Raw genomic sequence first — 8,959 nt, 5'->3', positions numbered from 1 at the left:
GTTGCTGGCCCAGCGCTTTACCGAAGGAGCTATTCAGGCATCAAAAGTTTCAGCTGTTGATGCAACAAAAAATGCATCATGATTAATATTGTTTCAATTACAATTTATTGCTGCTCCACTCCTATTAGTCATAGCGTGATGTTGTATGGCCTTCCTCAATAAATGGACTATGCAACACATAAAGAATTTTTCAAATCTAACCAGTATTTCCTGAGATTAGCTCGATCAAAGAAACAAACTCTTCAGCTTTATGTTATTCGCAACTCCAGAGCTCGAATACGATACCCCTTGCCGGGATTAACAATACTACCGAAAAAGGTAAAACATTCCGTTCAACGTGATCTCTTTGGGATAAATTCAGACAGTTTGTGGTGAACGCAATTTCAGAGGAATAGAAAAGATAGCTTCCCACAAACACGGTGAAAAGTTACTGTCATTCATTAAGCTTCAAAGCAAGTTATAAGTTACGGCATTTGTTTGTTTTACCTTTTTTATCCGCCATTATACAGTTGCTGCAGCGCCCCCTACCGTTTATTGGAGTTGCGAATTAGTATGGATACCAAAAATTTCCAGGGACCAGCCCCCCCCCCCCCAAAAAAAAAAATATCTTGGCCACTAGTTATTTCAGATCAAGATCTTTCAGAAACAAAGTTGAACTGAACTTTCCTATATAAATACTGAGAAATAATTTGTCTGTCGCCTAAAAAAATTTTCAGGTTCCTAAAATTTCATTTTCTGTCCATTTCTGTAGTGCATCATACTCCAAAACTGACCCTTAATCAAATACTAATAACAATTAAATTACATAATTGAAAAATAAAACTACAGTATTTTATAAACATAAAGGACAAAACAGTCATTCTAAGGGGACTTACATTTCTACCGAAAAATAATCTTAACATTTTTTCCAGCATTTCCGAGAAATTCATCTTTATTTGTATTTACTCCTTTTGCTTAACGTTCGAGTAATATTAATGTATAAAATACACCACCAGCTCAGTTATTCCATCCGAGGACTGCAGTTTCGTGCTTTTTAGCACTCATCAGCCCGGAATAGGAATCACATGAGCTGGTGGCCAAAATCCTCTTATATTAATGTAGTTTCTAAACCTAATTTCAGATTGAATTCTTAAAATCAGTCATTGATTTTTCGAACTATCAGCGATATATGTCAGCAACCAAAATTCTCAGGTTTTACTTTTTCTAGCTCAATGGCTAATCGTTCTTTTACGGCTACAGGTTTCATATGCCGTCCTTGTCATAATATTTTAAAGAACATTTTTTGAAAGTGCTGTTAATCCAAATAAGATCATACAGAACAATAATAAAGCTCGTTAAATCCATTATTTTTGTATCAAACATAGCCTCTTCAATTAAAGTTATTAAACCCTTCTTTCGAGCTTATGATTAAAAAAAAAGTCAAATTCACAAAGAATGATGCAATTAAAATTTGTTTACTCACAGTTTTGCAGCAGTGATACTACGGAGCTCTGACGCCGATTTATGATATTGCTGAATTCTGTAACTTCTGACACCAATCATGATACTCCAAATCTAACGAATGTCAAATAATATCACTTGAATTACACAGTTGAAAAATCACGCAATATTTTACCAACCAGAAAAAAATTGGCAGTATTTGTTTACATAAAATGATTTAAATTTACTCGGTTCACACTGATCTCTTGTTTCTTCTCGAAAAGAATCACATTTCATCCAACACTTCTACAACTGCTTTAAGCCTTTCTCGCCTAAAGCAAATTTTAACACAACTTGAAGAAGTGGAAGTACTTTTTTCGCGTTTAAATTATTTAATTAAAAATCTTATTGTACAACGTAAAAGCTTAATGAACAACATACATACAAAAAAGGAAGTATTGAATTCGCGAAAAAATTTTCACCGAAAAATCGGCCTTAATTTAGATTTTTCTCGCCCCTGAATGAATATTGAATTTTTTTTTCAACTCTACCAGACGTTGCCTAAAAACGTATAAGTACCCGAAATATCCTATTTGACGATCCCCGAATTAATTGCAACGAGTTTTCTCATGACGTCGTATGTAAGTATGTATGTGCGTATGTACGTATGTGCGTATGTATCACGCATAACTCAAAAACGGTATGTCCTAGAAAGTTGAAATTTTGTGCGTAGACTCCTGGTGGAGTCTAGTTGTGCACACCGCCCCCCCCCCTTTTTTTGCTTCAGTTCGCAACAAACTTAGGGTAAAAATATTTAAAGTTTTTACTGTACTGCTCTTCTCAGCAGGTAGAAATCGATTGACAGCATGCAGTATGAAATTCACACTCCCGCGGGATATTTTGTTTTTTAGAATTAAAGTTTTCGTACTCTCGGCACAATTAAAGCTAACAAGAGCTGGCAAAAGATGCCCGTTTATCATATCAGGTCAACAACAATAATGTTGACCTGACATGTTAAACGGGTATAGTAAAGTAATGCAACACATCCTCGGGCAGCAGCATCGGATTTTGATGGTAGTTTTTATTTCTTAACCGTTCGGACCTTTTTTTTTTTTTTTTAAAAAAAAAAGGACCTCGCCTTCTAAACAAAGAGAAAACTAAACTGAAACCCTATGTTTGTTTAAAGTTATTGTGTGATATAAAGAAAGAACCATAGGTAAGGTGACCATTTTTTTAAAATCAAAACGGTACATTTATCAATTTTAGGTAGCTACACGCAGTGGCGGCGATTGGGGCTTATAAGTGGGGGGGGGGGGGAAGACAACTAAAAGCTACAGGATTTTAAGCAGCAGAAAAAAATTAAGAAAAAAAAAAAGAAGAAAGGTACAAAATTTTGTTAGGGAAATTGATGCAAGTCTAACAACTTAAATCACGTTTTTCTTAAGATTTTGATGAATTTTGTAAGCAAGAACATTCCCTGAAGAAACACTTAGAATTAGACTTCCATTATTTACCCCGAAGTATTTTGAGGTGGCACAAGTACTCGGTAATAATTTTATTAAACAAGTATGGCTCGTTTAAGTAAAACAATTGATTTACTAATATCTAAAAAATGAATACAAAAACTAAAAGTTATTGCTTGTGCTACTCAATGGTTCGTAAACAGATATACAAAGTAAGACAATAATTATGTTTTGAAAATTTTGACATTTTTGCTTTTTACTTCCTTTTACAAAAAGAGAAGTATTGTATTCGCGAAAAAAAAATTTCACCCAAAAATCAGCCTTAATTTCCATTTTGCTCACCCGCAAATGAATGTTGAATTTTTTTTTCAACCCGACCACACGTGGATATGTGCCTAGGAACATACAGACACCTGAAATATCCATTTTGACGATCCCCGAGTTAATTAGAACGAGTTTTCTCGTGACGTTTGTATGTACGTATGTATGTGCGTATGTGTGTATGTATGTTGTATAACTCAAGAACGGAATGTCCTAGAAAGTTGAAATTTGCTGCGTTGACTCCTAGTGGGGTCTAGTTGTGCACCTTCCTTTTTGGTTGCATTCGGATGCTCCAAAGGGGTCTTTTGTCCTTTTTTGGGGGAAAATCATTGTTAATTTCGATGTAAACTCAAGTGGTGTTATTATTTGGCGGACACTTGGCGATATATCGGCAGTCTTTTGGTCGCCAACTTGGTGATAAATTTGGCGATTTTTCTTTCTTTCCTTTTTTTTTTTTTTTTTTTTTTTAAATCCGGCTTTAATTTGGCCACTGTAGGTGATATTTAGAGAGTAAACAATTGAATCATATTAAAACTGCCAATAATGAGAAAATGCCATTAAATTGGAGTAAAAGGAAGTCATGTGATGCACACATCAGCTCGTTTTTATATAATTTCTAGTTTTGGTTCCTGAATAATAAAATTAACTCACCATAAAAAGTGGGGGGGGGCTCCCCCCCCCCGAATCGCCGCCACTGTCTACACGTGTATAATAGGAAAAGAAGTAGCTGTTTTTATTTATATACAGGCGTCTCTCGTATAACACGGTTAATTCGTTCCGTGTAGTATCGAAACCGTGTTATACGAGACTTCTTTTAAAATAATTTTCTAACTTATTTTTTACAGTAATTAATCATGTACATAGTAAAAATCATGTCAATATGTATCGTGTTGTATCGAAACCGTGTTTCCTATAATATCGATACCGTATTATACGAGGCTTAGAAATAATGTGAATCAGAGGATAGGCACCATGTTATATCGAAACCAAGTTTCATAGAAACAAAGTAAAAACTGATTAGAGTTATTATCAAGCATTAACGGAATGTATTAAACAAAAATAAAATTCCATCTTTTATAAACACAACTTTCGTGTAATATCAAAACCGTGAAGTATTAAATTCAAGTGTCGAGCCGTGTAATATCGAAACCGTGTAACAATCGCAAATTTGTAGCCGTGTTATACGAGGGACGCCTGTATTTAGTTTATAACAGACATAAAAATAAATCCACATTTAAAAGAGTTAATGTGTGCACCACATGGCTTCCTTTTACACCAATCTAGATGACTTTAAATCAACACTTTCCGAAAAACACCAACACCATAACCTTACCTGATTCGGGCGCGTCCCTCACATTAAGGAATTTAAAAACATTTTAAGTATTAATTAGTTTATAGCAAACCGATGCAAAAAAGTGTTTTACAGAGATTATGGCTTCCCAATATCGACAATTTTAAAGTGATTCGATGGATAACTCTAAATATCGCCAATAACGCATTTTTGAAACCAAATTGGAAAAATAAATTTTTTTCGTGAATTTGTCGCCAATTCGGCGATATATTACCAAGTTGGTGACAAAACTTTGCGAACAAAAGCTTGGGGACATATTGCCAAATGTTTGCCAAAGTTTTATATCACTTGAATTTGCATTGAAATTAAAACTGATTCTCACCCAAAATTAAAAAGGTGTGAAAGACCCCTTTCGGAACATCCGAATGCAATACATACTGCGGTGTGCAGATAAACCGCAGTACAGTGAAATCTGTGTAAGTTGACCACTTGCGGTGCAGTATTTTGGTGGTCAACTTATAGAGGGTAGTAATCATTTTTTTTTTTTTTTTTTTGTCATTTCTTGCAGTATTTTGGTGGTCAACTTATAGAGGGTAGTAATGATTTTTTTTTTTTTTTTTTTTGTCATTTCTTGTCCCATGCATTTATTTTTTAACTAATTGGAATACTTCAAACTCACTTTCATTGTTTAACATTACTTTAAAACAATAAGAAAAATGTTGTTTAAATATTTTTAGAGATTATTTACCAGAACGACGCGTAAAGTATTGTAACGGATTCGGTGCGACTTCCACTTTCTTGAAATGAAAACACAGTTCTTGATAAAAAACACAGGAAATTTATTTACACTATGTACAGGAAAGATCGTCAACAACTGCAAAATTATTCATCAGCAATTAAGCAATTATCACGCAACACCGTAAACTCAACGTTTACACACGTATTTACTTCCAAATACGAAAACAACACAGCGAAATGCCTCGCTATAAACAGAGCTAATACACACACTCAGTTCGAAATCTGAATCGAAACTCAACTGTTTATCCATCGCTAACGGCTTAAATACACCGAAAAGAATTTTCTCAAATATTCCACACGCTTCTCGAAATGCGTTGACCGTTATCAAATTTTATCAATGAACAGAAAGGGAATAGGGGTCGTATATTTTAGCCATATGAAAAAGGGGTTGTATATTCATTACGGGAAACTATTTACAGGTTACGTTACTACAATAATTACTATTTGCAGGATTTGTAACATTGCCCCCTTCCTAAGGACTGCACGTCCCGGGCAGTACAATCCCCAGAAAGGGTGCCAAACTTCTATCACAAGTTCACAATTCCACACATTAAATAATAACTAACAGATACAGAAAACACAATAATAACAAGAAATATTACTAAACATTAAAAGCAAAAATTATCTACAACTTTTATGTTATCAACCATGGTTGTTTACGTAATACTCATGAACTATGGCCATAGTATGGGGCTAACCGATCATAATGTACAACCCTAGGTTTTGCATTAGGTGATTTTTGGATCCTCACTACGACGTCATTTAGTCGGTTAAGGACTTTGTAGGGTCCATCCCAATGCGACTGCAATTTGGGTGACAGACCTTTCCGTCGGATGGGATTCCATAACCAAACCTTGTCGCCTTCGTTGAATTTATGTCCAGTAGACCTTGTGTCATATCGGGTCTTCATCTTCTCCGCCGCGATGTTGATTCGCTCTCGTGCGAAGTTATGAACGTCTTCCAACCGGGCCTGGAGATCCTGGATGTACTCCTCAGGCGATGAAGGCGCATCCGGAGGACGACCGAAGACGAGATCACAAGGTAGCCGAAGCTCTCGTCCGAAGAGCATCTGAGATGGGGCATATCCGGTAGTCTCGTGGACAGCACTGCGGTAGGCCAGCAGGAACAAAGGTAGCTTCTTGTCCCAATCCTGTTGAATTCTGGATACCATAAGTGAGAGATTATTTAGGATTGTGCGGTTAAATCTCTCCACCATGCCGTCCGATTGTGGGTGTAGTGGTGTTGTCCTAGTTTTCTCAATTCCGAGAATTTGACATAGGCCCTTAAACACAGCAGAGATGAAATTTCTCCCTTGATCGGAATGAATCTGCAAAGGTGTTCCGTATCTCGAGATCCAATGCTGGACTAGAGTCTCTGCTACGGTAGTAGATTCTTGATCTGGAATGGGATATGCTTCCGGCCATTTGGTGAAGTAGTCGATGGAAACAAGAATGTATTTGTTCCCATCAGCAGTTCTTGGTAGAGGACCCAGGATGTCGATCCCAATTCGTTCGAAAGGAGCTCCAACGTTGTACAGATGTAGCTTCCCTCTGCTTCTTTTCTTCGGTCCTTTACGAGCAGAACAGGCGTCACAAGAATGGCACCACTTCTCCACGTCATCCTTCGCCTTGCTCCAGAAGAAGCGCTCCCGAACTTTATTGAGGGTTTTCAAGACACCAAAATGTCCTCCAGTCGCACTACTATGTATTTCTTTCAGAACATCTGAAATCCTTGATCGGGGAAGTAGTAACTGCCACCTAGATGTTTTGCCGTCGTCAGATTCCCATTTTCGGTACAGTACGCCGTTCCGTAAATGGAGCGAGTTCCATAGAGCCCAGTATCTTTTTGTTGCAGGAGTGAAGGTGGAAACGTCCTGCCAGCGAGGGCGTCGACTGTCACTTTCCATGAACTCCAAAATTGGTTTTATGTCGGGGTCTTCAAGTTGATCTTTTCGAACTTGGTCATCACTCCATGGATCAGGTTCTGATGAAGTTGGAGTCACTGTCACCTGATAGGCATTAGGGCTAGTCGTTCCATACTGTTTCTCGATTCGGGAACAATAATTGCAGTTCTCAGGACAGGGTCTCCTTGATAAAGCGTCTGCATTGCCGTGAGACAACCCTTTTCGGTGCTTGATCTCCATGTCATATTCCTGGAGCCGCTGAATCCACCTGGCTATCTGACCTTCCGGATTTTTGAAGTTCAAAAGCCAAGTTAATGAGGCATGATCTGTCCGAAGCAGAAATTTTCGGCCGTAGAGGTAATGATGGAAGTGTTCTACAGCTTTCACTATGGCCAGTAACTCCTTTCTGGTGACGCAGTAATTTCGCTCCGACTTTGATAAGCATTTGCTCCAGTAAGCGATGACATGTTCATTTCCGTCAATTTCTTGGGATAAAACAGCTCCGATGCCCTCGTTGCTCGCATCAGTGTCCAGGATAAAGGATTTTTCAGGCTGAGGATAGGCGAGGATAGGCGTTGATGTTAAAGCCTCCTTCAGTCGTAGAAATGCATCTTCGCATTCTTTGGACCATTCAAACTTTTGCTTGCTCTCCGTCAGCTTATGCAAAGGTCGTGCGATGTTGGAAAAACCCTTTACAAACTTCCTGTAGTACGTGCAGAGCCCCAGGAAACTTCGCAGCTGATGGATGTTTTCGGGACGACTCCAACTCCTGACCGCAGATACCTTCTCTGGATCGGTTTGCACACCCTCAGAAGAGATGATGTGACCAAGGTAGTTCACTTCCCGGCGGAACAAATTACATTTGGACGGGCTTAACTTCAGATTGGCTTCCTTAAGCTTTTGCAGCACCTTCCTAAGATTTGCCGGATGTTCTTCGAAGCTGCGTCCCACGATGATGATATCGTCTAAGTAGACCAGACAGGATTCGTAAGAAAGTCCTCTTAACACTGTCTCCATAAGACGCTCGAACGTAGCTGGTGCATTGCAGAGGCCGAAGGGCATCACTTTAAACTGCCATAAGCCTTGTCCAGTTGTAAATGCTGTCTTTTCTCGGTCATCAGGGTGTATCTCAACCTGCCAGTAGCCGCTCTTCAAGTCCAGGGTCGAAAACCACTTGTGTCCGGAAAGAGTGTCTAAGGTGTCGTCTATCCGTGGAAGAGGGTAACTGTCTTTCTTGGTGATTTCATTCAGTCGTCGGTAATCGACACAAAATCTGGTGGAGCCATCTTTCTTTCGGACCAAGACGATGGGAGAGGCCCAAGGACTGGATGAGGGTTCGATTACATCATTCTCCTTCATCTCTTTCAGGAGGGTCTCAACCTCTTCCTTCTTGGCGAACGGTAGTCGTCTTGGATGCTGTTTAATAGGGGGGTGTTCTCCAGTATAGATCCTATGCTGCGTTAAATTCGTCCGACCCACATCCTCCGATGTAGATGAAAACAGATGCTTGAAGTCGTCCACCAATTGTTCCGCAGCAGTTCTTTGATCCTTCGATAAGGGTGCACTCCCAATTAACTTCGATGTCAAGGACTCAGAAGACACAGTCTCGGGGGAATTGTTTCTTCTAATGATGCAGTTTACGGGAGTACAAGTTGCTAACACTTCGCCTTTCCGGATATTCCTTGGCCTTTCACTCACGTTGGCGACTCTCACTGGAATTACATCCTTAGAAAGGTCCACAAGCGTAGATGCTACCAGCACTCC

The sequence above is a fragment of the Uloborus diversus genome, chromosome 7 (genome assembly GCF_026930045.1).
Source record: "Uloborus diversus isolate 005 chromosome 7, Udiv.v.3.1, whole genome shotgun sequence".
Classification (NCBI taxonomy): Eukaryota; Metazoa; Arthropoda; class Arachnida; order Araneae; family Uloboridae; genus Uloborus; species Uloborus diversus.
The sequence above is the reverse complement of the archived record's forward strand: the minus strand, read 5'-3'. Positions refer to the sequence as shown.